General features: G+C 44.1%; 1 long non-coding RNA gene and 2 other non-coding genes across 3 annotated transcripts; all 3 read left to right on the top strand.

The window, feature by feature from the left end:
* Positions 1-6,362: 6,362 nt before the first annotated feature.
* LOC125938429 (uncharacterized) lies at positions 6,363-11,050 on the top strand. Its single transcript, XR_007462694.1, has 5 exons — positions 6,363-6,506; positions 6,696-6,734; positions 6,955-6,994; positions 7,880-8,086; positions 8,264-11,050. It is a non-coding gene; the product is annotated as an uncharacterized LOC125938429 (long non-coding RNA).
* LOC125939223 (small nucleolar RNA SNORD48) lies at positions 6,788-6,850 on the top strand. The gene has a single exon (XR_007462975.1). It is a non-coding gene; the product is annotated as a small nucleolar RNA SNORD48 (small nucleolar RNA).
* LOC125939220 (small nucleolar RNA SNORD52) lies at positions 7,715-7,783 on the top strand. The gene has a single exon (XR_007462972.1). It is a non-coding gene; the product is annotated as a small nucleolar RNA SNORD52 (small nucleolar RNA).
* Positions 11,051-27,121: the final 16,071 nt, after the last annotated feature.

Below are 27,121 nucleotides of genomic sequence, written 5' to 3'. Positions count from 1 at the left end.
AGAGGTGGCTCTGGGTCAGGCCCCACCATTGAGGAGGTGGATTAGGATCCTTACCTTCCTGACTCGTATTTCTTTCCAAGTCGAGGTGACCTGAGGACCTTGCTATCACACTGTATTTTTTCCTACTTCCAGTTTTCTGTTATTTCAATTTATTCTAAAGTTAGGTTGTAACCTGATAATGTTTGTCTTTGTTATTTCCTTGTGATATACTAGTGTTTTTAGTAGAGTTTTTGCCTTGAAAGTAAGTTGGTGCTTTTTTTCCCTCCTCTCTAAAATGAGCAAACACTGCCACCCTCTGTCCAATTTTGCTTTGTAAACACCGGAAGTCATGGAATGGCTTTTTTTTTTTTTTAACAATTTGTATACTTCATGATGAAAAATAAAATGTTACAAATACAAGTCTATTTTTATTTGAGGGGGGATAGCGGACCTTTCTTGGAATGTCTGAATTTCATAGGCTGAAAAATACAGTACTTCTGAAGGGAGGTACACTATGAGGAGCTGTGACTTTGGCTATTTATTTTAAGACTTAATTGTAGGTTTTAAATTATATCTGTGCTAGAAAACAAAATTTCAGCTGCCCATTTTTGTGGGTGACACTTTTTTTAGGGGAAAAGGGGATGGGAGCTGCAAAAATGGTTTTGGGGAGAACTTCTGGGTTAAAGGCAGTGTTGAGAGATGTTCACGGTTCTTTACTCTCACACTTAACGTGTGCAGAGCCCTTAATTTGTCACTTCTGAGCTGTGAGTCTTAGTCTTTTATTTGAGTTATGAATTATTTTAGAGGTGTGCAAAACAGCAAAAATGAGATGCAGATTCACACTCTAGGGTTGTAAATGCCAGCTGGGTGACCAAGTGTAAATTATTTAACCTCGATTTGGGTTGTCTCATTTTAAAATATTTTGTCAGAATGACCTCCCTTTTTTTAACTTTTTTTTTTAATTTACATCCAAATTAGTATATAGTGAAGCAATGACTTCAGTAGATTCCTTAATGTGACCTCCCTTTTTTTAAATTAAAATTTTTTCTTAAATGTTTTTGAGAGAGCAATGGAGTGCGAACAGGGGAGGGAAAGAGAGAAAGGGAGACACAGAATCTGAAGCAGGATCCTGGCTCTGAGCTATCCGTGCAGAGCCTGATGAGAGGCTCCAGCCCACAGACCTCGAGATCACGACCTGAGCTGCAGTCGGTCACTTAACCGACTGATCTACCCAGGCACCCCCAGTACAACTTCACTTTTAAAGATCTAAATCATTTTGAGCAGAAACGTGGCATAGACCAGTAACATTTTTTGCCATGGTCACCCTTGCTGCAGTTATCAAGCACATGAAGACCAAGATTCTGAGGATTTGGGAGGCATGACAATTGATGAAGAAGCTTGGGGCAAACTGAGGGCAAAATACAGGCTGGCACACAACACTCCATCCCCAGGTGGAATATGTGTGATACTCCTCACTCCTGGATACCTGAGAACAAAGGAAAGTGCTTGCCATGGTAATGTGGGAAACTAACAAGTCCTTGGAACTTGCAGAGTGACATGGCTCTAGGAACTACGTTGTCTCAGTGATAACACTTTGCTGGGGGCGAAAGAGAACCCTAGCTTAACATTATCCCAACCTCAAGGATCCTGTAAATCTACTTCCTTTATCTTAACTGCCCCAAGATACATGCTGGGAATCATATTCCAAGCTTATGCCCCCACCCCATATACATCTGAATGGTCTCTTGACTGGGGTTTTATTAAGCGGTAATAAATGGCGTTTCCCTAGCAACAGCTAGTCCCTCAAGGTACTGGAAACCTTGCTTCCAAAATTCTTAGAGACTTGCTCTATCCCTGACCCCCACCCAACCTGAGGATATAAAATGTTACCAGTCAGGACACCAGTGCAGCTCTTCCTGCCCATAGGTCCTGTCCGCATGGTTTAATAAAATCACCTTTTTTGCACTAAAGCCATCTTCAAGAATTCTTTCTTGGTTGTCGGCTCAAGACCACCCCACGGTCACCCTAAATAACTTTATAATGAGGCAACTTCTGTGCTTTCCCCCAGTAATCTTCAGTAATTTCTATCTCCCCATCTTCTAAATCAGGTGTCCTAAAGTTTTTTCATAGATTAGCATGTGAGAGTGGTCACCTCAACTACATCCAGGGCAAAATTAGCAACAAATGCTGGTTTTTTTTCCACACTGCCTGAACACCATTGGCATTGGGTTCCTGTCCGGTTCTAAGTGATGGTTTTACCCCAGTTTTAACGATCAGTAACCTCTTTGTCCTTTTTATGGACAATCTCAAAACCAGAGGAATTTAAAGTAAGATCAAATTTAATTAAGAAGGAGAAGGAGCTGAAAGCTGGGTACAGGATACAGCTGGGAAGATCAAGGAAATGGGCTTTCTTCCCATTACAAGCTCTTCCCCAGGGGGTTCTTCCTGCCAGAGCAGTTAGATGTCCTTAACATTTTCTTTAGCCTGATAGAATCTCAACCTCTACCTCCCCAAAACTGAGCCTGGAAATAACTACTCCAAAATAAAAACAAATTGAAGCTCAAGTTCTGTTTTTCAATAAATCTGCACCCTCTGGGAAAATCAAACATTTTAGGAATTACAAAATATAGGAAGCTCTCCTTGAAAGCTTGTAAAGGAAATGGAATATAGTAAGTTCTTTTGGTTCCTGGGCCAATTCTCAAAGGCTTGTTTTACTCAGAAAAATAGATGAACTATAACACTGTAGCTTCCTATCATAGAATATGGTAAATGTAGTTTTAACTGCAGCAGCAGCAGCAGCAGCAGCAGAAATTGGGTTCGTTAGGGTTTTTTTGTTTGTTTTTTGTTTTCCTGTAACCTGGCAGGTAAGATAGGGAATAAGTAGCTGCAAGCTATTGGAAACATGTTTCTCCAACTTAGTGGTATACTAAAATCAGTGGGGGAAGCTAAAAAAAATACTGCTGCCAGGCCTCCACCAGGAGTCAGAATCTTTGGGAGTGGGCTAAGGCATTGTATGGAAGTAAAGCTGTCTGAGTGTTTCTAATGTGCAGCCAATAGTGGAGAAAAATGATCACATCAGAGGCTATTGCTGATTACATTTTTAGAGGGCTGGGGCATGGAAGAGGGGGGAAGGTGTCTGCTAGTGGGAACAGCCGTTGGCGGTAATGGGCTTTCTACAGTGAATGGGAGCCTGAGGCTTGAAAGGCCTAGAAGTGTTGATTCACTGGCAGCAGCAGTGATAGAGGTTAGGGAAATCTCCAAGGACAGCTTGATGGGTCAAAAAAGAGAATCCCTGAGGCTGGGAAGTGGTTCTTTAGGAAGCAACATCAGAACATGGTAATTCAGGGGCACCTGGCTGGCTCAGTCCGGAGAGCTTGTAATGCTTGGGGTGGCTGGGTGGCTCAGTTGGTTGAGCATCTGATCTCGCAGTTCATGAGGTCAGGCTCTGCTCTGTACTGACAGCTCAGATCCTGGAGCCTGCTTCAGAGTCTGTGTTTTCCCCTCTCTCTGTACCTCCCCAACTTGCATTCTTTCTCTCTCTCAAAAATAAATGAACATTAAAAAAAATTTTTTTTAATAAAAATAAAAAGGTGAACATTTAACTCTTGATCTTGGGGTCCTAAGTTTGAACCCCATGTTGGATGTAGAAATTACTAAAATAAAATAAAAAACAAAAATTTTTTAATGTTTATTTATTCTTGAGACAGAGACAGAGCGTGAACAGGGGAGGGGCAGACAGACAGGGAGACACAGAATCTGAAGCAGGCTCCAGGCTCTGAGCTGTCAGCACAGAGCCCGATGCGGGGCTTGAACCCACGAAGTGTGAGATCATGACCTGAGCCGAAGTCAGACGCTTAACCGACTGAGCAACCCAGGTGCCCCTAAAAAACAAATGTTAAAAAAAGAAAAGAGACTCCCAAATTTTTTTTTTTTTTAATATGAGAATTCATTAGCTACTGGTACACATACACATTTTGGAACTTAAAGCAAAGTCTACTTTGCAGCATCAACTGTGGGCGAAACTCAGCCCCTAAGAGTTGAGAAATGTATCAAGTGAACAAGTGAATACTGCAGGATTCTTGGAAGAGATTTTTTGTTTCTTTTTTATTTTTATTATTTAAAAAAATTTTTTTAAATGTTTATTTTTGAGAGAGAGAGACAGAGCATGAGGTGGGGGGAGCAGAGGGAGAGGGAGACACAGAATCCAAAGCAGGCTCCAGGCTGTCAGCACAGGGTCGAACGCAGGACTCGAACTCACAGACTGTAAGATCATGACCTGAGTCGAAGTCGGATGCTTAACCGACCGAGCCACCCAGGTGCCCCTTTATAGCCAATGTGGAGATCAAACTCAAGACCCCAAGATCAAGAGTCTCATGCTCTCCCAGCTGAGCCAGCCAGGTGCCCCTGGGAAGAGATTTTTTTTTTTTTTAAGCAGTTGTATTTTTTATGTTAGAGGAGAGAGAGCTTTCGTGAGCAGGGGAGAGAGACAGAAGGAGGAAGAGAGACACTCTCAAGCACACCCCGTGCTCAGCGTTCAGCATGGAACCAGATGCGGGACTCAGTACCACGATCCCAGGATCACTGCCTGAGCCAAAATCAAAGCTCAGAAGTGCTCAACTGACTGAGCCACTCAGGTGCTCCTGGGAAGACATTTTTTTGATGGAAGTCTGAAACCTTGGGGCAAGATGGAAAGATTATTGCAGAAGTAAGAGGATATATTTTCTGCACCCAAAATGGCCTTCTTCTGCATTTTAATCTGTGTCCACTGTGCCTAATTATGGGACTTAAGAAGAAGACTGGGGCACCTGGGTGGCTCAGTTAAACATCTGACTCTTGCTTTCAGTTCAGGTAGTGATTTCACAGTTGCTGGGTTTGAGCCCTGCATGGCAGACTCTACGCTGGTAGTGCAGAGCCTGCTTGGGATTCTCACTCTCCCTCGGTCTCTGATACTTCCCTGCTCGCTCGCTCTCTCAAAATAAATAAACATTAAAAAAAAAATAACGATAAGGGGCGCCCGGGTGGCTCAGTCGGTTAAGCCTCTGGCTTTGGCCAGGTCATGATCTCCCAGTTCGTGGGTTCAAGTCCCATGTAGGACTCTGTGCCGGCAGCTCAGAGCCTGGAACCTGCTTCAGATTCTGTGTTTCCCTCTCTCTAGGCCCCTTCCCTGCTTACTCCCTGACACACTCTCTCTCTCAAAAATAAATACAAATAAAATAAAATAAGACTGATTTTGGGAGTGCCTGGCTGGCTGGGTAGAGCATGTGACTCTTGATCTTGGGGTCATGAGTTCGAGCCCCACCTTCGGTATAGAGATTACTAAAAACAAAAATGATTTTGTATGATGTGGAACCCCCAACTCATATATTCCTTTCTCATAAAAGATGAAGAGGCCAACATACATCACCAAACACTAACTACATTTATAAATGAGGAGGTATAGAAGGGTCCATCCAGGAAGGTGGGATTTGGGATAATTTATGAGTTGATGGCCTCTTAATAGAGGCCAAGAGCAAATGACCAGATTTCTGGGGGAGAAAAACTAGCAAAGGGAGAACAGGGCCTGGCTGTTGCTACAGCACCCCTATTTGTTTTGCTTCTAACCCTCCTGAGATATATGGTTCTATTTAGAGTGTACTGAACACGTCTACCATTTCTGGCCAACTCCCAGTCCATGAACTGCTCATAAAGAGGACAGGAAACGAACTGGGAGTAGTTTCATGGGTATAGTAGGATAAAGTTCTGCAGATAGATTGCACAACAACGTGATACATTCAACACTACTGAACTGTACACTTAAAAGGTTAGATTTTTTTTTTAAGTTATCAAATGGTCTATGTTAAAAAACTGTTTATTGTATGTTATTTATATCTTAATAAAGCTGTTAAAAAAAAAAGACACTAAGGTTAATATGACTGATAGGTCTGCGGGCTGGAGTGGGCGGTGAATTCAGATTTCGCTGGCTAGACAGAGCAGGTGATAGTCTCTGAGCGTGACCAGGACCCCGAACTGGTGAGGACGAGGGAGGAGTTACTCCAGCGGGGACTTGTCAGCCCGGGAAGCTAATAAGGAAAAGCACTCGGCTGCGCAGGCTTTCAGCTGCGCAGGCTTTCAGCTGCGCAGGCTTCCTGCCGCGCCAGGGACTGTCTCCGGCCCGGCCGATGGAGAGACGGTCATCTGTCTTTTGTTTTTCAAAATTAACAAAATAGGTCTGAATTATTTGCCCGGAAGAGTGTGAAACATTCACTCCTGGCCTCTCTTTCACTTGCTTTATTCTTGTTTGAACGAAGGGGAAAATGCCGTGGGTCGAACAGGCATCGACGAAGACAGCCATACCCGTCAGGCCCCCGACCCCACGTCGCCATAAATAGCCGGGACTCCGCCATTATAGTTCTCTGTGCGATGCGCTTGCTTTTGGAGAATGTCCGCGTGCTGTGTTGCGCCGGGGGGGCTGCTCTGGCGCCATCCCCTACGCCAGGGGGAGGCGGCGGCCCCGGCGACCTGCGCTGTCTCTGCCAAGCTTCCTTCGTGTAGGTATCTCGGGTTCCTGTTGGGTGAGGGGACTGCAGCCTCGGGCTGAGCAGGATGAACTGCCATTACAGACTAGAGTTTCTGATGTGTACGTGACGCCATCGTTTGGAACTGACCCAGCCCAGGGCAGGGGGGGTACTCGGCTGGGGTTGCCCCCGGCCCCTGCTGACTCATGGGTTTCTTCCCAGGGCCCTGGTCTTCGCAGGCTGGTTCGCAGCGCCACGAGGGTGAGTGGATTGTGCGAGATGGAATGGCTGGCGGTGGCCTTGGGGAAGACGGGGGTGATGATGAACCCAGGTGATTCTGAGTGTCTCGCTGACGCCGTCACCGCAGCGCGCTGACCATCTCCCTCCCCCGGGTTGGGTCTTCCTGGTACCTGTGCTGGGGAGAAGCTCGTGGCCAAAAAACACAAGTGTGGCCTATCTCTGTGTTTCATTTTTCCACTAGGTGTTTTAAGGTGCTCGCCGTGTGTTACCCTTGAATAAAGGTGAGTATTAGGTGTGAGATTCTTCTCCGTGCTTCTCAGACTGTTTTGATCCCAGAACACTCTTTTCATGGGGTCACTGTGAAGTCTTTTTTTTTTTTTTTTTTTTAACGTTTATTTCTGAGAGAGGGAGACAGCATGAAGGGGTGCAGAACCTGATTGATGGCCAGCTCGAACCCATGAGCTGTGAGATCACTACCAGAGCCGAAGTCCCGTGCTTAACCGACTGAGCCACCCAGGCATCCCAATGTTTTATTAATTTTTAAGAGAGCACGAGTGTGATGGGAAAGAGAGGGAGACCCAGAATCTGAAACAAGCTCCTGGCTCTGAGCTGCCAGCACAGAATCTGATGTGGGGCTTGAGCCCACGAACCCTGAGATCGTGACCTGAGCCAAAGTCCGATATGCCACCCAGACTGAGCCACCCAGATGTCCCTCTTGAACTTTTTAAAAAAAAATTTTGGTAACTTTTTATACATTTGCCTAATTGTGGTTAAACCTGCCTCCTTACTGTACATTCTGTATTCCCCAGTGGAGGTTTTTTGGTTCTGTGTGCACACACACAATCCTGGATTTTTTTTCACTGTAATTTAACTTTTGCGCTTGCCATTTCTGCACTCTTCTTTTGCTGCATCCTTATTTATATTGGATGAAAGACCATTGTCTTTCAGTGTATTAAATCGCTTCTCAGAATCGCCTGCCTTCATCCAGGTCTCCCTAAATTGGGAATGATGATTGTCTCAGACTAGAGTCTCTGATGCTGGGCTTGATGTCAAAAATTAAGTTCTGACTCATTTGGAGAACTGGATGCTTGGGTCTGAGAAGGGGCCAACAGGAGGGCCTTTAAATTTGCTTGTGCTTCTCGATGGTTGTCTTTTTACTTTTCTAGCCTGATTATTCTAGAAGCCTACTTGGGGCAGTGCCCTTTCACAGATCAGTGTCTAATCTGGTGACTGAAGGGCTGACGTTGGGAACTTAGCCTCTTGGAGAAGTGCTGTTGAGACTTCTGGGTCACCTAGATAGTGGCTCCTGCCACTTGAATCTTTGGGCTGCAATGAGGAGTGAAGAGCCATGTCCTTTCTCCCTGGCTCCTATGGTGAGTACCAGTTTCTCTTCAGCCCCAGAATGGTAATGGTAACTTTCTTGGACCATTAACATTTCTCTGAGGATATTTGAAACCACGAATCACTCCTGCTTTCTCTACCCACCCAAGTTCATGCTTTAATTCTAGTTGTGTGCGTGTTTCTAATAGATGTTCTTTTATGAATTTCAGGATTTTGCTAACGAGAGGATGTGTCTTATTTGGTGTTGAGCAAATCCTAGGAACTTCATCTAGCTGTCCTGCATTAACCTGTGAGCAGCTTTGAACTTGAGAAAAAAAACTGCATAGAAGTTTTGAGATCTTTAAATATCATTCAGACCACTTTGCTTCATTGTAATCAAATACTTGGTCTTGTCAAAAGGATTCTAATAAAATGCTTTAGTGCAAAGTAAAAGTTTGGTTTTTGTATAAGCAAAGTCGTACAAAAAGATTTAGGGAAGTGAAAGGTAACTTTGTGAATGAGCATCACAGTTGACCTCTAGCTATGTCTCTTCGCAGCTATATACAAGATAAAAAAACTAGGTTGACGCTAACATTAAGCATTTCTAGGTGGTCTGCCATAGGATTCTAATGGGTTAGATGTACTTAACAAGTAGTGAAGATTTTTAGGATGTCGAAATGTTAACACAGGCACTTAGCTTGCGTTCAGCTCAGGTCACGATCACCGGTTTGTGAGTTTGAACCCTTCGTCTGGCTTTTTGCTGTGCACCTGGAGCCTGCTTCAGATTCTGTGTCTCTCTCCCCTCCCCCCCACTTTGTCTCTTTCAAGAATAAGTATTAAAGTTAAAAACAACAAAACATGGTCACCACTGTGGCTCAGTGGGTTTAGTGCCTGACTTTGCCTTGGGTTATGATCTCATAGTTCGTGGGTTCAAGCTCACTGGTGTCAGCATGGTGCCCACTTTGGATCCTCTGGACCCTTCTCTTTGTCCCTCCCCTGCTTGCACTGTCTCCAAAATAAATATTAAAAAAAAAAAACCCATGCCTGTGCTAGTTGCCAGGGGCTGGGGAAAGGGGTAAATGGAGTTTAATGGATATAGAATTTCAGTTTACAAGATAAAGAATTCTGGAGGTAGATGGTGGTGTTGATTGCTTAGTATTACTGAAATGTGTGCTTAAAAATGGTTAAGATGGTAAGTTTTACGTGTAGCCGACCACAGTAAAAATTGGGGAAAAAAGCAGATCCATATTTGGACTATTTCAAAGATGGTTTCTTACCCACCAGCGTGTACAAATTTGTGTTGTTTTAAGATTATATTATAAATTACCCAGTTCCTAGGAGGAGGGCATTTAGGTTTCTAGTCATGCTATATACCCTGTTATTTGTACCCATTTGAAGTTGTGTTGTAGAATAATACATTTCAAAAGTAAAATTTGAAAGGGTTTAATAAGCAAAACAATGCATGGTATATTTCATACCAGTTTATGCTTGTGGCCTCAGTGTCCATAAGATTGCCTGTCTACCCTATACCTATCATCACTACTCCCAGTTGTAACAGTTTTAGCACGGGTTTGGTTCTATCTATTACCTCATTCTTTTGTTTTGTTTTTTAATTTTGAGAGAGCGTAAGGGAGGGGCATCTCTTTTTTGTTTAAAGTTTATTTTTGAGAGAGAACGGGAGCAGGTGAGGGACAGAGAGAGGGAGACAGAATCTGAAGCAGGCTCCAGGCTCTAAGCAGTCAGCACAGAGCCTCATGTGGGGCTCAAACGCAAACTGCGAGATCATGACCTGTACCAAAGTCGGACACTTAACCAACTGAGCCACCTAGGAGTCCCCAACTCCTCTTTAAAACATTTGCTACTGGGGCGCCTAGGTGGCTCAGTCAGTTAAGCGTCCGACCAGCTCAGGTCACGATCTCGCGGTCCATGAGTTCGAGCCCCGCGTCGGGCTCTGGGCTGATGGCTCAGAGCCTGGAGCCTGCTTCAGATTCTGTGTCTCCCTCTCTCTCTGCCCCTCCCCGTTCATGCTCTGTCTCTCTCTGTCTCAAAAATAAACAAATGTTAAAAAAAAAAAAAAAAATTGGGGGGCGCCTGGGTGGCTCAGTCGGTTAAGCAGCTGACCAGCTCAGGTCATGATCTCACAGTCTGTGAGTTCGAGCCCTGCGTTGGGCTCTGGGCTGATGGCTCAGAGCCTGGAGCCTGCTTCGGATTCTGTGTCTCCCTCTCTCTGCCCCTTCCCCACTCATGCTCTCTCTCTGTCTCTCAAAAATGAATAAATGTTAAAAAATTTTTTTAAACATTTGCTACCTTAACTTTTACTATTTTAAGTAATCTCTACCCCCAGTGTGGGGCTTGAATTCACAACCCCAAGATCAAGAGTTTTATGCTGTATTAGGTGCCCCTAGCTATTAACCATCTTTTAAAAATTACATTTCTTAGGGGTGCCTGGGTGGGTCAGTCGGTTGGGCGTCTGACTTCCGCTCAGGTCATGATCTCGCGGTCTGTGAGTTCGAGCCCCGTGTCGGGCTCTGTGCTGACAGCTCAGAGCCTGGAGCCTGTTTCGGATTCTGTGTCTCCCTCTCTCTCTCTCTCTGACCTTCCCCTGTTCATGCTCTATCTCTCTCTGTCTCAAAAATAAAAGTAATAATAATAAAAAAAAATTGCATTTCTTCTGTATTTTACTACTGAACGTTTCCAGCTTGGCCTCCACCCCTGGGAATTAGCAAAGGTTTTTCCCAACCTTTATTTTCTTGATCACCTTTATTTTTATTTTTTTTCTTCCCCAAATTGCCCTGGTTGATACTCTCTGGAGGACAGTTTAGTCTGCAGCTCCCATTGCTATGCTCTGGCAAAGGGTTCCTTGGCCTTGGTGCTTGGCCCAGAATTTGAGGATTAGACCTGTTTAACAGGGACTTGTTATCTAAAACTTGGGTTAAAGTAGGGAATATTTGATTAAAGTTTCTTAAAATCCTTCACTTGGGCTCTTTTGTTTTTAGGACAAGAACAAACTAGCCTGCTAGCAGATAATGTTACTTTTGTGGAGGGGATTGGGACTGGGATGGGGTGAGGGTACGAGGAGGCTTTGGCTTTTTTCTCTACAGATTTCTGAATAATTACCTCTAGGAATGCACTGCTTTATGATCAGTCCCAAGCACATAATTGTATTTGGCTCTCAGGCATCGTGTTTTATCTTCGCAGCCAGCAAATATTTAGTGTTTGGATGTGTGCTAAGCTTTTCATGTGCTTCACTTCATTGAATTCTTAAAACTCAACCTTGCAACTTTGATGTTATCTACCCCACTTCGCAGGCAAGGAAAGGAAGGCTCAGGATGTTAGATAATTTGCTTAAGGCCAGAGAGTATCGGTCTGGATTCAAATTCCTTTGTTTGTTACACTGGTCACCCAGCTTTAGAACATTACCAGTAACTGAAGCAAACCTGCCTTTGATTCAATTTGCTTTTAATCCCTGCCACTCAGGAAACTACCCAGCTGAATTGTGCCTGTATCATTCCCTGATGTAGAGTTTTGCGTTGAATGTATCTCTAAACGACATACTGGGTTTTGTATCTTTTTGAACTTAATAAATATGGGATAATTCTTCATGTAGTTTTACTGCAACTTGATTTTTTTGTTCATGTGTTTTCTTGTAATTTAGATTCCACCCTCCCATACACATTTCTGTCCATTTTTATTTTGGAAAAAAAGCCCTAAAAACTATGTTGACAGGTGTTTTTGGTAGTATTATATGAGGACATCTGTTTGTAAGTGCATTTTTTTTTTTTTGACGTTTATTTATTTTTGAGACAGAGCATGAATGGGGGAGGGTCAGAGAGAGGGAGACACAGAATCTGAAACAGGCTCCAGGCTCTGAGCTGTCAGCACAGAGCCCGACACGGGGCTCGAACTCATGGACCGCGAGATCATGACCTGAGCCGAAGTCGGCCGCTTAACCGCCAGAACCACCCAGGCGCCCCTGTAAGTGCATTTGTTAGGTTAATAGTATCACGATGTATAGGGGACTGGTTAAGATTCTGGAGCAAGACTGATTAACTTTGGCTGGGTTACTTATCCACTCACAATTTTCTCATTTGTCAGTGGAGTACCTACCCTTACAAAGAATTATTAGGTTTATTTAAAAAATTTTAAATGTCTGTTTTTGAGAGAGTGGAAGTGAGGTAGGGGCAGAGAGAGAGGGAGACGCGAAATCCAAAACAGGCTGTAGGCTCTGAGCTGTTAGCACGGGGTGGGGGCTCAAACCCACAAACCACGAGATCATAACCTAAGCTGAAGTTGGCACTTAACCGACTGAGCCACCCAGTCGCCCCAAGAATTATTAGGTTTAAATATAAGCAAACGAACTTAAACCATGCCTGGCACATACATGTTAAACCTTATTTAGGTATTACCTACAATTTTATTTGAAATAGCTTAATCATTAATGTGCATAGCCTAGTTGGTACCTCACACACTCATCCTTAGTCCCTGATGGCACTAGTAAGTAGATGGTCAATTTCCTTTCTTGTCCCTAGGGTCTCTAATACATTCTCTTGCCCTTATTTGTTTTTAAGTTTATAAAACTTAAAAACCAGGGGGTGGGGAGGGGAGGGACAGGGAGAAAGAATCTTTTTTTTAAGTTTGTTTTGAGAGAGGGGGAGAGAGCATCCCAAGCAGGCTCCATGCTGTCAGCCCAAAGCCCAACAAGGGGCTCAGTCTCATGAAGCATGAGATGACCTGAGCTGAAATCAAGAGACGAATGCTCAACTGATTGAGCCACCCAGTGCCCTCTTGCCCTTATTTGTGTGATCCAAGTCTTCCCCTGGGTGTTGGGACCCTCCTTCCTGTGCCAGCCCCAGGTTTGGGGTATAAGATGGAGCTATAGCCATGGTGAAGATGGTTATACGACTTTATTTCAGTCATGGAAATCATGTTCCAGCCGTCTATATCCTTGAGCCACACAACGTTCCTCCAGGAGTGATGGTGATTGGTTAAGACTTCTGTCCCAAAACACTCTTCTTCATCTCGCCCTCACCCTACTCTACAAGTGAAGCAACTTCAGAAGTAAACTGTCCTTCCACCTAACCCACTGGCAAGATCTCACAGCTTTCTACGGTTACTCTAAGCAGAGACTGGCCTCTCTCGGCCACTGCAGACGGTGAGCCTCCAGAGCCTAGCCTCTCCAGGCCTCTGATCTCTGGAGTCCTCAGCCACTGGCCATTCTGCTAGCCTACCCAGGTGACACCTCTTCCCTACCAGTTGCTCAGGCCAGAACACTTGGAGTCCTCTTGACTTCTTTATGTTATGCATAATTCTAAACGATACGTTGTTTAGCTGTAAATGGTCTTAAACATTACATACTGTATATGTATTCTGTGACTTGCCTTTTCTCTTCACATTATCTTTGTGAGATTAACCCATGCTGGCATGTTAGTTACGCTACTGTTGCTACTGACAGAGCCAGCCAAGCTCCCCCCCACCACTGACTTGTGTCGTTAATCTTATATATGCATGTTAGTTTGAATAGTCTCCCATCCTTACATGCTGTATCCAATGTGTCAGCACCTCATGCTGGCACTACTTTAAAAATAACACCCAAATCTGACTGCATCTCATACCTCCATTACCATTCCACTCTGGTAGGAGCTATCATCAGCTCACCTACATGATTGCCACAGCTTCCTCACTGGTCTCCTGGCTTCCACCTTTACCCTGTTACAGCCTTTTTAAATTTTATTTATTTTATTTTTTCCCATTACAGTCAGCCAGAAGTTTCCCTCCAAACCATAACTTGGGACTCGTCTCTCCGCTGCTCAGAATCCTGCAATGGCTCCCATTTCACTGAGAGTGAAAGCCAAAGTCTTTGCAAGGACCATCCAACAAGGTCTTCCCAAGTCTAGCTCTGTTGTCTCTAACCTCATTTCCTACTCTCCACTCTGCTCCAGCCACATAGCATGAAGCCAGGAGGTGGCGGGCACTCTCCTGTCAGTGTTCAGGGAGAAAAGATTTTGCTTGCTGGCTGGGGTCAACAACCACATGCCTTGGTCTGTGGGGTAGACTGAAACTTGTGCCAAACGAGCTCGTGGGTATAATTTGGGTTGTGAGGAAATCCTAGAGCGGAGAAAGAAACTTAAAAACGGTTTTGGACATTGTGGCACCGTGACTTTATATAGTCTATTTGGAAAACAATTTGGCAATACATACTGAGTATGATGCACATTCACTTCAACCCAGTGTTTCCACTTCTGGTAATATACCCTAAAACATACATGCATATAGAAGGATTATGTACACAAAAGTCCTTGGTGGTAATGGGTGATTGTTTGTCAGGGTGGGGGGAGGAAACAACCTAAATGTTCTCCAACAGGAAAATGCACATAATTGTGGTATTTTTATACAATATACCACAGAGCGTGATGTGTTACATGCAGCGGTGGTATGACTAACATAGTAGCGTGGATTATTCTCACAAACTAATGTGAAGGGAAAAAAGGCAAGTCACAAAAGAATACATTTGTAGTACGTAATGTTTAAAGACATTTACAGCTAGGGGCACCTGGGTGCCTCAGCGAGTGAAGCGTCCAGCTCTTCATCTCAGCTCAGGTCTTGATCTCGGCTGTGAGTTCAAGCCCCATGTCAGGCTCTGTGCTGACAGCTCAGAGCCTTGAGACTGCTTGGAATTCTGGGTCTCCCTCTCTCTGCCCCTTTGCTACTCAAGCTGTGTCTCTCTGTCTCAAAAATAAATAAACATTAAAAAATTAAAACACAAACAAGTTTACAGCTAAACTATTGCTTAAAGTATAGTAAAAGAAATGCATAGGATTGCTAAATACTAAATTCCACCTAGTAGTTACCTGGGCTGTGACAAGGGGGTGAGTAGAGAGTGTGATGCAGTCAGAGTGGTGTACATGGGAGCTCATTGTATAATTTTTCATATTTTTGTATGTCTGAATTATTAATAACTTAAAAACACGGCTTGGGACCTATGACTCCTGAAGGGCTGAGCAAGGGCAAAAGCTAAGTCACTCTCCAGGGACACCTGCAGATTCTGAAGCTCACACATGGAGCTCCCTTGGAAAACATCCAAAATGAGCTAGTCAAAAACACTGGCATCCGCGCCAACAGGAAAAAATCAGCAGGCTCAATAACAGGACTTTATAGCTAAGCAACTCAAAGAACAGCATGTGTGAAGGCTGAAGTTGTATTGCTGGTGGGAGTGCAAACTGGTACGGCCACTCTGGACAACAGTATGGAGGTCCTTCAAAAAGTTAAAAATAGAACTACCCTATGACTCAGCAATTGCACTACCAGGTATTTATCCTTTATCGAAGAGATAAAGGAAAGAATTTAATCTGCTGTGCCAAACAGGGTATTACAAAGAAAGAGCAAGTGGATTTAAATTAGAAACAAACGAGGGGTGCCTGGCTGGCTCATTCAGAAGAAGCATGTGACTCTTGATCTCGGGGTTGTAAGTTGGGGTCCCATGCTAGGTACAGAAATTACTTGAAAATAAAATCTTTATATATTTTTTTAAATAAAAAAAAGACAAATAGAAATTCTAAAATTGAAATAAGTACCTAAGCATAATAACAGAACGACTGAACAGCAAATTAGTAAGTGGAAGGAGAAATCCATAATGTGGAGCAGAGAAAATGAGTGAATAATTTGAAAAGGAAGTTAACATGAAGGACGTAATGAGATGCTCCAACCTTTGGCATTGTTTGTTTAGAGCTGCCCTCACCTTGTTGGCTTGTTACAAATGCCACAGCCAGAACAGCTCTGCCCAGTGGCACATGGGGGCATGTGGATTTGAGCAGCTCAGGGCCATCTGTTAGTTTATTGTAATATTTCCTGTCCGTTAATCCTGTCCCACTTTTCCATGATTATCTTGTGGTTGCTGTGTTATTTCCCAAAGAGGAAGGAAACGGGCTGTCCCTTTAAAGTACTTGTTGGGGCGCCTGGGTGGCGCAGTCGGTTAAGCGTCCGACTTCAGCCAGGTCACGATCTCACGGTCCGTGAGTTCGAGCCCCGCGTCAGGCTCTGGGCTGATGGCTCAGAGCCTGGAGCCTGTTTCCGATTCTGTGTCTCCCTCTCTCTCTGTCCCTCCCCCGTTCATGCTCTGTCTCTCTCTGTCCCAAAAAATAAAATAAACGTTGAAAAAAAAAAATTAAAGTACTTGCTGACTGCTAAATGTTATTGCTGGCAGTCAGGTGAATCAGGTGGAAGGATGTCACACGCTAGGCTAACTATTGCCTGGCATTAACCCACTGAATTCTAAAGAATGTCGCAAAGATAGAGATGTGACCAATAAACCCCAGTTATTTGCTGACATCAGGTAATAAACTGGGGCTGGGGGTGTGGGAGCTGTTTCTAAAGCGTCTTGTGACTCTGGATCAGGGAGCCTCCTATTTTCTAGCAGCTTACAGAGTGGCTGTGCTCCATGCCAGGTTGTTTTCTTCTAAAGGAGACCAAGCAATTGTTACAAAAACTAGTGTTTAAACCTTTTATTATGAAAGTCTTTTTTAAGTTTATTTCTTTATTTTGAGAGAGAGTGTGAGAAGGGGAGGGACAGAGAGAGGGAGAGAGAATCCCACGCAGGCTCCACGCTGTCAGGACAGAGCCCAGTGCGGGGTTTGAACCCACGAACCTCGAGATCATGACCTGAGCTGAAACCAAGAGTTGGGAGTTCAACTGATTAAGCCACCCAGGTGCCCATTAAACTTTTTTTAAAAGTAAGTTCTATGCCCAATGTCAGGCTCAAACTCACTACCCCGAGATCAAGAGTCGCACGCTCTACTGACTGAGCCAGCCAGGTGCCCCTGAAGTTTTTAAAACAGGAGATTAAAACCACAATGAGATACCACCTCACACCTGTCAGAATGGCTAACATTAACAACTCAGGCAACAACAAATGTTGGTGAGGATGCAGAGAAAGAGGATCTCTTTTGTATTGCTGGTGGGAATGCAAACTGGTGCAGTCACCCTGGAAAACAGTATGGTGGTTCCTCAAAAAGTTAAAAATAGAACTACCCTATGACTCAGGAATTTCACTACTAGGTATTTATCCAAGGGACACAGGTGTGCTGTTTCAAAGGGGCACATGCACCCCAATGTTTATAGCAGCGCTACCGACAATAGCCAAAGTATGGAAAGAGCCCAAATGTCCATCCACGGATGAATGGATAAAGAAGATGTGGTATATACGTACAATGGAGTATTACTCAGCAATCAAAAAGAATGAAATTTTGCCATTTGCAACTACATGGATAGAACTAGAGGGTATTATACTAAGCGAAATTAGTCAGAGAAAGACAAAAATCATATGACTTCACTATATGAGAACTTTAAGATACAAAACAGATGAACATTAAGGGAAGGGAAGCAAAAATAATATAAAAACAGGGAGGGGGACAAAACATAAGGGACTTCTTTTTATAATTAACAGCTTAATGTTTAACAGGTTCTTTCTGTATTTTTCTTTTTTTTTAATATGAAATTTATTGTCAAATTGGTTTCCATACACCACCCAGTGCTCATCCCAACAGGTGCCCTCCTCATTGCCCATCACCCACTTTCCCCTCCCTCCCACCCCCATCAACCCTCAGTTTATTCTCAGTTTTTAAGAGTCTCTTATGGTTTGCCTCCCTCCCTCTCTTTTTTTTTCTTCCCCTCCCCCATGGTCTTCTGTTAAGTTTCTCAGGATCCACGTAAGAGTGAAAACATATGGTATCTGTCTTTCTCTGTATGACTTACTCCACTTAGCATAACACTCTCCAGTTCTATCCACGTTGCTACAAAAGGCCATATTTCATTCTTTCTCATTGCCACGTAGTACTCCATTGTGTATATAAACCACAATTTCTTTCTCCATTCATCAGTTGGTGGACATTTAGGCTCTTTCCATAATTTGGGTATCGTTGAAAGTACTGCTATAAACATTGGGGTACAAGTGCCCCTATGCATCAACACTCCTGTATCCCTTGGGTAAATTCCTAGCAGTGCTATTCCTGGGTCATAGGGTAGGTCTATTTTTAATTTTCTGAGGAACCTCCACACTGTTTTCCAGAGCGGCTGCACCAGTTTGCATTCCCACCAACAGTGCAAGAGGGTTCCTGTCTCTCCACATCCTCTCCAGCATCTATAGTCTCCTGATTTGTTCATTTTAGCCAAGGAGACTCTTAAATACAGAGAAGAAACAGGATTGCTGGGGGGGGTTGTGGGTGGGGGGATGGGCTAAATGGGTAAGGAGGCATTAAGGAAGACACTTGTTGGGATGAGCACTGGGTGTTATACATAGGGGATGTATCACTGGAAACTACCCCTACAATCATTATCGCATGGTATGCTAGCTAACTTGGATGCAGATTAAAAACAAACAAGGGCGCCTCAGTGGCTCAGTCGGGTGAGCGTCGGGCTTCAGCTCAGGTGATCTCACAGTTTGTGGGTTCAAGCCCCGCATCGGACTCTGTGCTGCCAGCTAAGAGCCTGGAGCCTGCTTGGAATTCTGTCTCCTTCTCTCCCTGCCCCTCCCCCGCTCATGCTGTCTCTCTCTCTCTCTCCTTCAAAAATAAATTAAAAACATTAAAAAATTTTTTTTAAAAACAAACAAATAAATAAAATGGAAGAATAGTACAAAGAACACCAATACACCCACATCTAAATACAACAATTGTCAGCATTTTTCCATATTCAAAAAAATATGTCTCTATATATAAAATTAGTGGTGCATAGCTGGCTTAGCCAGTAGAGCATGCGATCTTGATCTTGGGTTCACTGAGTTCAAACCCCATGTTAGGCCTAGAGCTTACCTTTTTTTTTTTTTTTTTTTTAATGTTTATTTGTTTTGAGAGGTGGAGAGGGACAGAGAGAGAATCCCAAGCAGGCTGCATGCTGCCAGCCCAGAGCCAGATGCGGTGAAATCATGATCTGAGCTGAAATCGAGAGTGGGTTGCTTAACCGACTGAGCCACCTAAGTGCCCTGGGCCTAGAGGTTACTGAAAAAAAAAAAACAAAGAGGGGCACCTGGGTGGCTCAGTCGGTTAAGTGTCCAACTTCAGCCTAGGTCATGATCTCACAGTTCATGAGTTTGAGCCCCGCAACAGGCTTTGTGCAGCCTGCTTCAGATTCTGTGTCTCCCTCTCTCTCTGCCCCTGCCCTGCTCCTGCTCTGTCTCTGTCTCTCTCTCAAAAATAAACATTAAAAAAATTTAAAAAAAGAAAATTAAAAAATATATACATTAAATTATATGTGTGTATGTGTGTATATATACACATTTAGCAGGTTCATTTCAAAGTGAATTATCATGACATTTTATCTCTACCTCAACATGCATGTCCACAATGTAAGGCATATCCACTATACTGTTATCATACCTAAGGAAATTGGCAATAATTCATCATTTTACTTATACTTGCTATTCAAAGTTTTCCAACTGTTCCCCAAATGTCTTTTATGGCAGTTTTTTTTTTTTAATGTTTATTTATTTTTGAGACAGAGAGAGACAGAGCATGAACAGGGGAGGGTCAGAGAGAGAGGGAGACACAGAATTGGAAGCAGGCTCCAGGCTCCGAGCTCCGAGCTGTCAGCACAGAGCCCGACACGGGGCTCGAACTCACAGACCGTGAGATCATGACCTGAGCCGAAGTCGGACGCTTAACCGACTGAGCCACCCAGGCGCCCCAGTTTTTTTTTTTTTTTAATGCTTACTATTTTTTTTTTAGATTTATTTATTTTTGATTGACAGAGACAGAGCACGAGCGGGGAAAGAGCAGAGAGAGAGGGAGACACAGAATCCAAAGCAGGCTCCAGGCTCCGAGCTGTCAGCACAGAGCCCGACACAGGGCTTGAACTCACAAACTCATGCGAGATCATGACCTGAACCAAAGTCGGACGCTTAAGCTACTGAGCCACACAGGTGCCCCTAATGCTTATTTGTTTTTGAGAGAGATAGAGCATGAACAGATGAGGGGCAAAAGAGAGGGAGACACAGAATCTGAAGGAGGCTCCAAGTTCTGCACCATTAGCACAGAGCCCGACTTGGAGTTCGAACTCACGAACCATGAGATCATGACCTGAGCCCAAGTCAGATGCTTAACCAACTGACCCACGCAGATGCTCCCAGTTGTTGTTTTTTAAAGAGCCAGTATCCAATCAAGGATCAAACACTTTATTTTATGTTACATCTTTTGATTCTAGAATACCCTTCTCTTTTCTCCTTTCTGGGGGCATTGATCTTTCGAAGGGACTATGCCAGTCATCCAGTCATCTTGTAGAGTATTCCACGTATTGGCTTTGTCTAATTGTGCCCCCTGGGTGTCTTTAACTTGTTCCTGGATCTCCTCTGTATTTTCTTTAAACTGGAGGTTGCCCCTAAAGGCCTACTTAGAATGTGGTTACATAGTCTGGCCAAGAACACTTCACTTGGCTGTATACAACCACAGATATTTATTCCCTCACAGTTCTGGAGGCTAGAAGTCTACAACAGTTTCATTGGGCCAAAATCAAGTTGTCCACAGGGACTTGTGCCCTCCAGAGACACTAGGAGAGAAGCCATTGCTTGTCTCTTCCAGCTTCTGGTAGCTGTTGGCATTTCTTGTGACTTGTGGTCACATCACTCTAATCTGCCTCTGTGTCACCTTCTCTTCACTCTGTGTTTGTTGAATCTTCCTCAGCTTTCCATATATATGGTTGCATTTAGGGCCCACCAGATAATCCAGGATAATCTCCCCATGTCAAAATCCTTGATTTTTTTTTAAGTTTATTTACTTATTTTGAGAGAGAAACAGCACAGGTGGGGGAGGGGCAGAGAGAGGGAGAGAGAGAAAATCCCAAGCAGGCTCCACACTGTCAGCACAGAGCCCAATGTGGGGCTCCAATCCACAAAGCCACGGGATCATGACCTGAGCTGAAACCAAGAGTCGGATGCTTAACCAACTAAGCCACCCAGGTGCCCCTCAAAATCCTTGATCAGATTACACCTGCAAAGATTCTCTTTTTCCCTAGAAAGGCAGCATTCCCAGGTTCCAGGGGCTAGGATGTGGATATTCTTTTAGGGGGTCATTTTCAGTTTACCACATGCTATGTACTTCACAGGGCCTAGTATCAGGGGGATCATACCTACTTGTCCCATTCTGGTTTTTGTTTGTTTGTTTGTTTTCTTTTTAAAGTAGGCTCCATGCCTGATGTGGGGATTGAACTTACAACCCTGAGATCAAGAGTCATATGCTCCACTGACTGAGCCAGCCAGGCAGCCTCTATGTGTCCCATTCTTCTTCTTCTTTTTTTTTTTTTTTCTTTTTAAATTTATTTATTTATTTTGAGAGAGAGAGAGAGCATGCATGTGTGCATGCTGGGGAAGGGCAGAGAAAGGGAGAGAGAATCCCAAGCAGGCTCCATGCTGTCAGCGCAGAGCCCTTAAGCAGGGCTTGATCCCACGAACCATGAGATCATGACCTGAGCTGAAATCAAGAGTCAGACACTCAACTGACTGAGCCACCCTGCGAACTCATGTGTCCCATTCTTGATCTCAGCTTGGTTGCCCAGTTAAAGTGGTGACCCCTAGATGTCTTCATTGTTGAGGTACTCTCCCTGCTTGTGATTGGTGCCAAAAAACGAAAATCCATATGAACGAATATCCAGTTCTCTATCAACCTTTAGCCTAATGATTTTAGCAACCACTGAGGATCTTGAGGGGGGATGTGTTCCCTGACCCTTGTAGGGTCCCTGGCTGGGTCTGAAAATTAAGACAAATTAGCAGGAAAGAAGCATACAAATGTACTTAATATAAGCTTTACATGACACTGGAGCCTTCACATGGAAATGAAGACCCAGGGACATGGTGAAACTTACTTGCTTTTCTGTGGGACTGAACAAAGAGGCAGTTGTGGGAAAATGACCAAACTGTGGGGAGGTGACAGGAAATCAGAATAATTTTAACAAGGTCTCAGTGTAGCATTCACTGAGTCTCAGCCTCTTGTCCTTGAAAATGAGAATGTCTTCCTTCCTCTGGCTAAAGGGAGGGCAACTCTCACATGGGAGGTTTATCTCCTGCTTTCAGGAAGAAAAAGGAAGGCCAGAGGGCTCTTTTTGCAGTTGTCGTTTCTCAAGTGCTCTTAATTCAAAATAATCAACATGCCAAGGCAGCATGTTTTGGGGTGATGTGCTCTGAACTCCTTCACCTGAGTTATTTCATTCGTTTGCAAAATGATGATCTAATTTGATTATTATTCCTATACTTATTAGATGATATTCTGCTGTAAAATAAGTAATAAATAACTTATCTCATCAACTGATATTTTGTCTAACTTGAATTACTTGTTCCTGCTGAAAAGGCAGGATAAATGATTCATTCTTTTCTTTTATTTATCGTATAATATGTGTAAGGAGTTGGTATAAAAGTCTCTTCCAATGATGGTAAATGAATTCCCTCTCTTTTTTGTATACATGACACCAGTGAAATTGCCCTGTGGTCCCCTTTGACCTTATCAAATGCCTTGCTGATACCCAGACATGCTAAGACACTGTCCTCCCCTAATCTCCGCTTTTAAAATTGTGGCCAGCAAGGGGAGCCTGGCTCACTCAGTCAGTTAAGCATCTGCCTGCCTCTTGATCTCAGCTCGGGTCATGATCTCACAGTTTGTGAGTTCTAGCTCCATGTCAGGCTCTGGGTTGACAATACAGAGCCTGCTTGAGATTCTCTCTCTTCCTCCCTCCCTCCCTCCCTCTCTATCTCTCTCTCTGCCTCTCCCTCTCTCTCTCTCAAAATAAATAAATAAACTTAAAAAAATATTGTGGCCAGTGAAATGCTGTTGGGGTTGGCATGACAACCTCAGCAAACCCATGATAGTTCCTGGATATTGCTTGGGCTCCTGCCTCCAATAGTAGTAAGGGCATCTCAACATCTCCAGGGGTTTAATTTTTTTTTTTAACATTTATTTATTTTTGAGACAGAGAGACAGCATGAATGGGGTAGGGTCAGAGAGAGAGGGAGACACAGAATCTGAAACAGGCTCCAGGCTCTGAGCTGTCAGCACAGAATCGACACAGGGTTTGAACTCATGGACCGCGAGATCATGACCTGAGCCAAAATTGGACGTTTAACCGACTCAGCCACCCACGTGCCCCATCCAGGGACTTAAAAATAAAAGAACCTGGGGCGCCTGGGTGGCTCAGTTGATTAAGTGTCCAACTCTTGATTTCAACTCAGGTCATGAGCTCATGTTTTGAGAGATTGAGCCCCACATCAGGCTCTGGGCTTACAGCAGGTAGTTTGCTTCGGATTCTCTCTCTCCCTCTTCCTCTGCCCCTCCCCAACTCGTGCTCTCTCTCACTCTGTATCTCTCAAAATACATAAATAAACTTAAAAAAATATTATTAAAAAAAGTAATAACAAATAACAGAACCAAGATCTATAGATGGCAAACAATACATGTCCCTTAAATTGGTTAATTGATAGGAACATAACAATGTTAGATGGGCTTAAGATACTGAGGCAAAAAGCCAATTATCTATATATTATATATACAGTGCATATAATAATTATGTACAGTTTATTACTATTACTTTTTTATTTTTTTTAACGTTTATTTATTTTTGAGACAGAGAGAGACAGAGCATGAATGGGGGAGGGGCAGAGAGAGAGGGAGACACAGAATATGAAACAGGCTCCAGGCTCTGAGTGGTCAGCACAGAGCCCAACACGGGGCTCGAACCCACAGACCGCAAGATCATGACCTGAGCCGAAGTCAGACGCTTAACCGACTGAGCCACCCAGGTGCCCCTACTATTACTTTTTAAAAGTAAGCTCTAGGCCCAAGGAGGGGCTTCAACTCATGACCCAGGCAGCCAGGCGCCCCTAATTATGTACAGTTTAAAGAAGACTAATAACATGTATTATCACTGAACTTAAGATCTGGTGCCGCTAAACTTGTGGCTTGCAAATTTGGAGGCCACAGAGAATGTGATTTCTGGTCCCGATCCCACAGGAGTATGAACTTCTCTGAGGAGTTTTCCAGACACGCTTCCCCCACCTGAATCCAGAACAAAGATGGAGGCCAGTTCACCCACTGAAGATACTTGGTTTACAAAAAGAGGCAGCCAGCTTGTGAGCTGTAGTTTGCCAATTTGGTTTTTAGAAATATTGCCTTCAAATATTATTTATCTTGATTCCCGAGTTTTTTGGTGTTCCCTTAAGTTACGCACCCAAAGTACAGTCCTGCTTTGTTGGGGGTAAAGGAGGGGGCAGGAAGAACGTTCTTGTTTAATTTCTAGTCCTCCTCAGGCCCCTGGCTTTATCTTTGGACTGCAAATCTGAGGTCCACTGAAACCCCGATTTTGGCACTGAGCATTGGCTGATGTCCCCAGGGCAAATGGAGCCTCCAAGTCCACTTGATTTTCTGGATTCTTGCTTTCTATTATTTATGGTTTGTGAAGATCCCTTACTTTTGTGTAGGCTAAGCCTTACAGTAAAAATGTGGGTTTTTTTTTAAAGTTTATTTATTTTGAGAGAGAGTGTGTGTGAATGGGGGAGGGACAGAGATAGAGAGAGAGAGAATACCAAGCAGGCTACATGGAGCCCCATGCAGGGCTCAAACTCAGGAACCACAAGATCATGACCTGAGCCTAAACCAAGAGTCAGACACTTAACCAACTGAGCAACCCAGGCACACCTGACCTTTTCCCACTGTTTTAAGGGCAGCCTGAGGACTGGGAGAGAGAGCCCAGAGTTGGTTCAATTCTGAGCCAAGACGCTGGGGAGGGCTGAGAGTGTGTGAGGGGAGGTGGCTGTGCTAGGGGTGGGCTCCATGCTAGAATATGGCTGCTTACCTAGGAGGCACTCCACCAGGCTTCAGTCTCTAGTCAGCTCCGTCCCATTTGTACAGATAAGCACTATAGCTTCCTCTTCTAGCTTCCTGACATTCCTTCCAATTCCCCCTTTACATTAAAAGAAAAAAAAAAGCCAACAAAAAGTTCTTCTACCCTTTCTGCACACTTGACATTTGTTCTAATCCTGGTTTTCAAACTTGAATGTGCATAAGTCCCCTGGAGAGTTAATACACTGATTGCTGGGCCCCACCCCCAGAGCTTCTGACTCTGTAGGTCTTGGTGTAGGGGTGGCTTTGGGGTTCTGGACAGGGGGGCAGTCAAGCATTTCTAACATGTTCCCAAGGAGTGCAGATGTCCATCTGGGACGACACTAGCTCCTTACCCACCTAGATTTGTCTTTCCTCCTGTATGAGGCACCCACCATGTGCCATCTGTTGTGGCGGGTATTCAAGATGGGGTGCCTGGCTGGCTCAGTCAATAGAATCTTAATCTCGGGGTTGTGAGTTCGAGCTCCATATTGGCTGTAGAGATTAATTAAGTAAATAAAACTTAAAAAAAAAAGATGCTTGGGTAAACAGGGTAAACAGCAGGTTAACCCTGCTAGCTTTAAGGGTTATTGGTTTCTTTAGACATAAATTCTTCCTACTTAGTTTCTCTTTTGAGATCTTTTCTACAGTGTTTTGAAGTTTATTCTTTCTGAGTCTAGGCTAAATGTCTAAGAGAAAGTTTCCCAAAGTGCAGTCTAAAGACCCCAGCATCAGCCTCTCCTGCAGTTCCTGTTAAAATGCGAGGTCCCAGGGGCGCCTGGGTGGCTCAGTCAGCTGAGCGTCCAACTTCAGCTCAGGTCATGATCTCACAGTTCATGAGTTCGAGCCCTGCATCGGGCTCTGTGCTGGCAGCTCAGAGCCTGGAGCCTGCTTCGGATTCTGTGTCTCCCTCTCTCTCTTCTCCTCCCCTGCTCACACTCTGTCTCTCTCTCAAAAATAAATAAAGATTAAAAAAATTTTTTTTAAAAACGCGAGGTCCCAGACTCTTACTAGAATACTGAACCTGAAGGTCTGGGGTGGGGCCCAGGGCTCTGCCCCACCCACTCCTGGGGAGAATCCTCTCTCAGCTGAGGGTTGGTGGCTAAGAAGGAACATGGTCACTCTTCACAAGCCTTCTGCCATGTCTACTTCATGACACAGTAGCTCATGGGTCAGACATTCATGGCATCATTTCCTCTCTTTCTTCCAGTATTTCTAATAAAGTTGTTTAGCAAAACTTTGTCAGATGTGCAATTTTTAGTGGTATCAGCAGATGTCCCAACTGCTGCAGATGCCACCCCCTTAATTCTTCCAATGCCATACCTATTTTGTGATCTGCATTAGAAAAGCAGAGCCTGGGGGCACCTGGGTGGCTCATTCCGTTAAGTGGATGACTTCGGTTCAGGTCATGATCTTGAGGAATGTGAGTTGGATTCCCATGTCAGGCTCTGTGCTGACAGCTCAGAGACTGAAGCCTGCTTCGGATTCTGTGTCTCCCTCTCTCACTGCCCCTCCCTTGCTCACACTCTTTCCCTCTCCCTCAAAAATAAAAATAAACTTAAAAAAAAAAAAAAGAAAGAAAGAAAAGAAAAGCAGAGCCCTACAACCAAGCTGCCCAGGGTTCTCTTTTCTTTCTTCCCTCATATATCCCCCTGCTTCCGCCTGCCAGCCAGAGAGTCTTCCTCTCTGTCTCCTGTGTGGTTGGTAACAGTGTGATTTACTGGCCAAGTCAAAGTATTACATCAGTTTACTCACAACTGGCAAGGGAAAGGGGGAAATTAAGCATTTACCCTGCCTTTCCCTACAAACCATGCTTCAGGGTAATCCAACAGCCTTGATGAGGGACAGCTCTTTTTTTTACCGAAGAATTCCAGGTAATAAATGGGGTAGAAATAATAGAATTTAAAAATCAACATTTCACAACCCCTCAAAATAATTGATTCAGGCAAAACCCACCTGTGAATGAAATTGACAGTTGGAAGGTTGTTGGGGGAAACTTACAAAGGAGGGGTCAGGCTGTGGCCATCTGAACCCACTGCTCAATCTCAGCTTTACTCCGAGAGGGAGGGGCAGACAGTACTTGCCCCCCACCCCCAGGACTCGGAACAGGAAGCACACAGCACCTGTGAAGGATCTTGTCCCACTGACCACCCCCCCTCCCCAGATGGAATGGGAAGCCAAATCTTCAGGTTTGATCATTGGAAATGTGAAAGACGAAGGAGTTAAATGACACTCTGAGGAAGC

Source organism: Panthera uncia (assembly GCF_023721935.1).
Source record: "Panthera uncia isolate 11264 chromosome B2 unlocalized genomic scaffold, Puncia_PCG_1.0 HiC_scaffold_24, whole genome shotgun sequence".
Classification (NCBI taxonomy): domain Eukaryota; kingdom Metazoa; phylum Chordata; class Mammalia; order Carnivora; family Felidae; genus Panthera; species Panthera uncia.
This window is presented reverse-complemented; position numbering and strand designations above follow the sequence as displayed.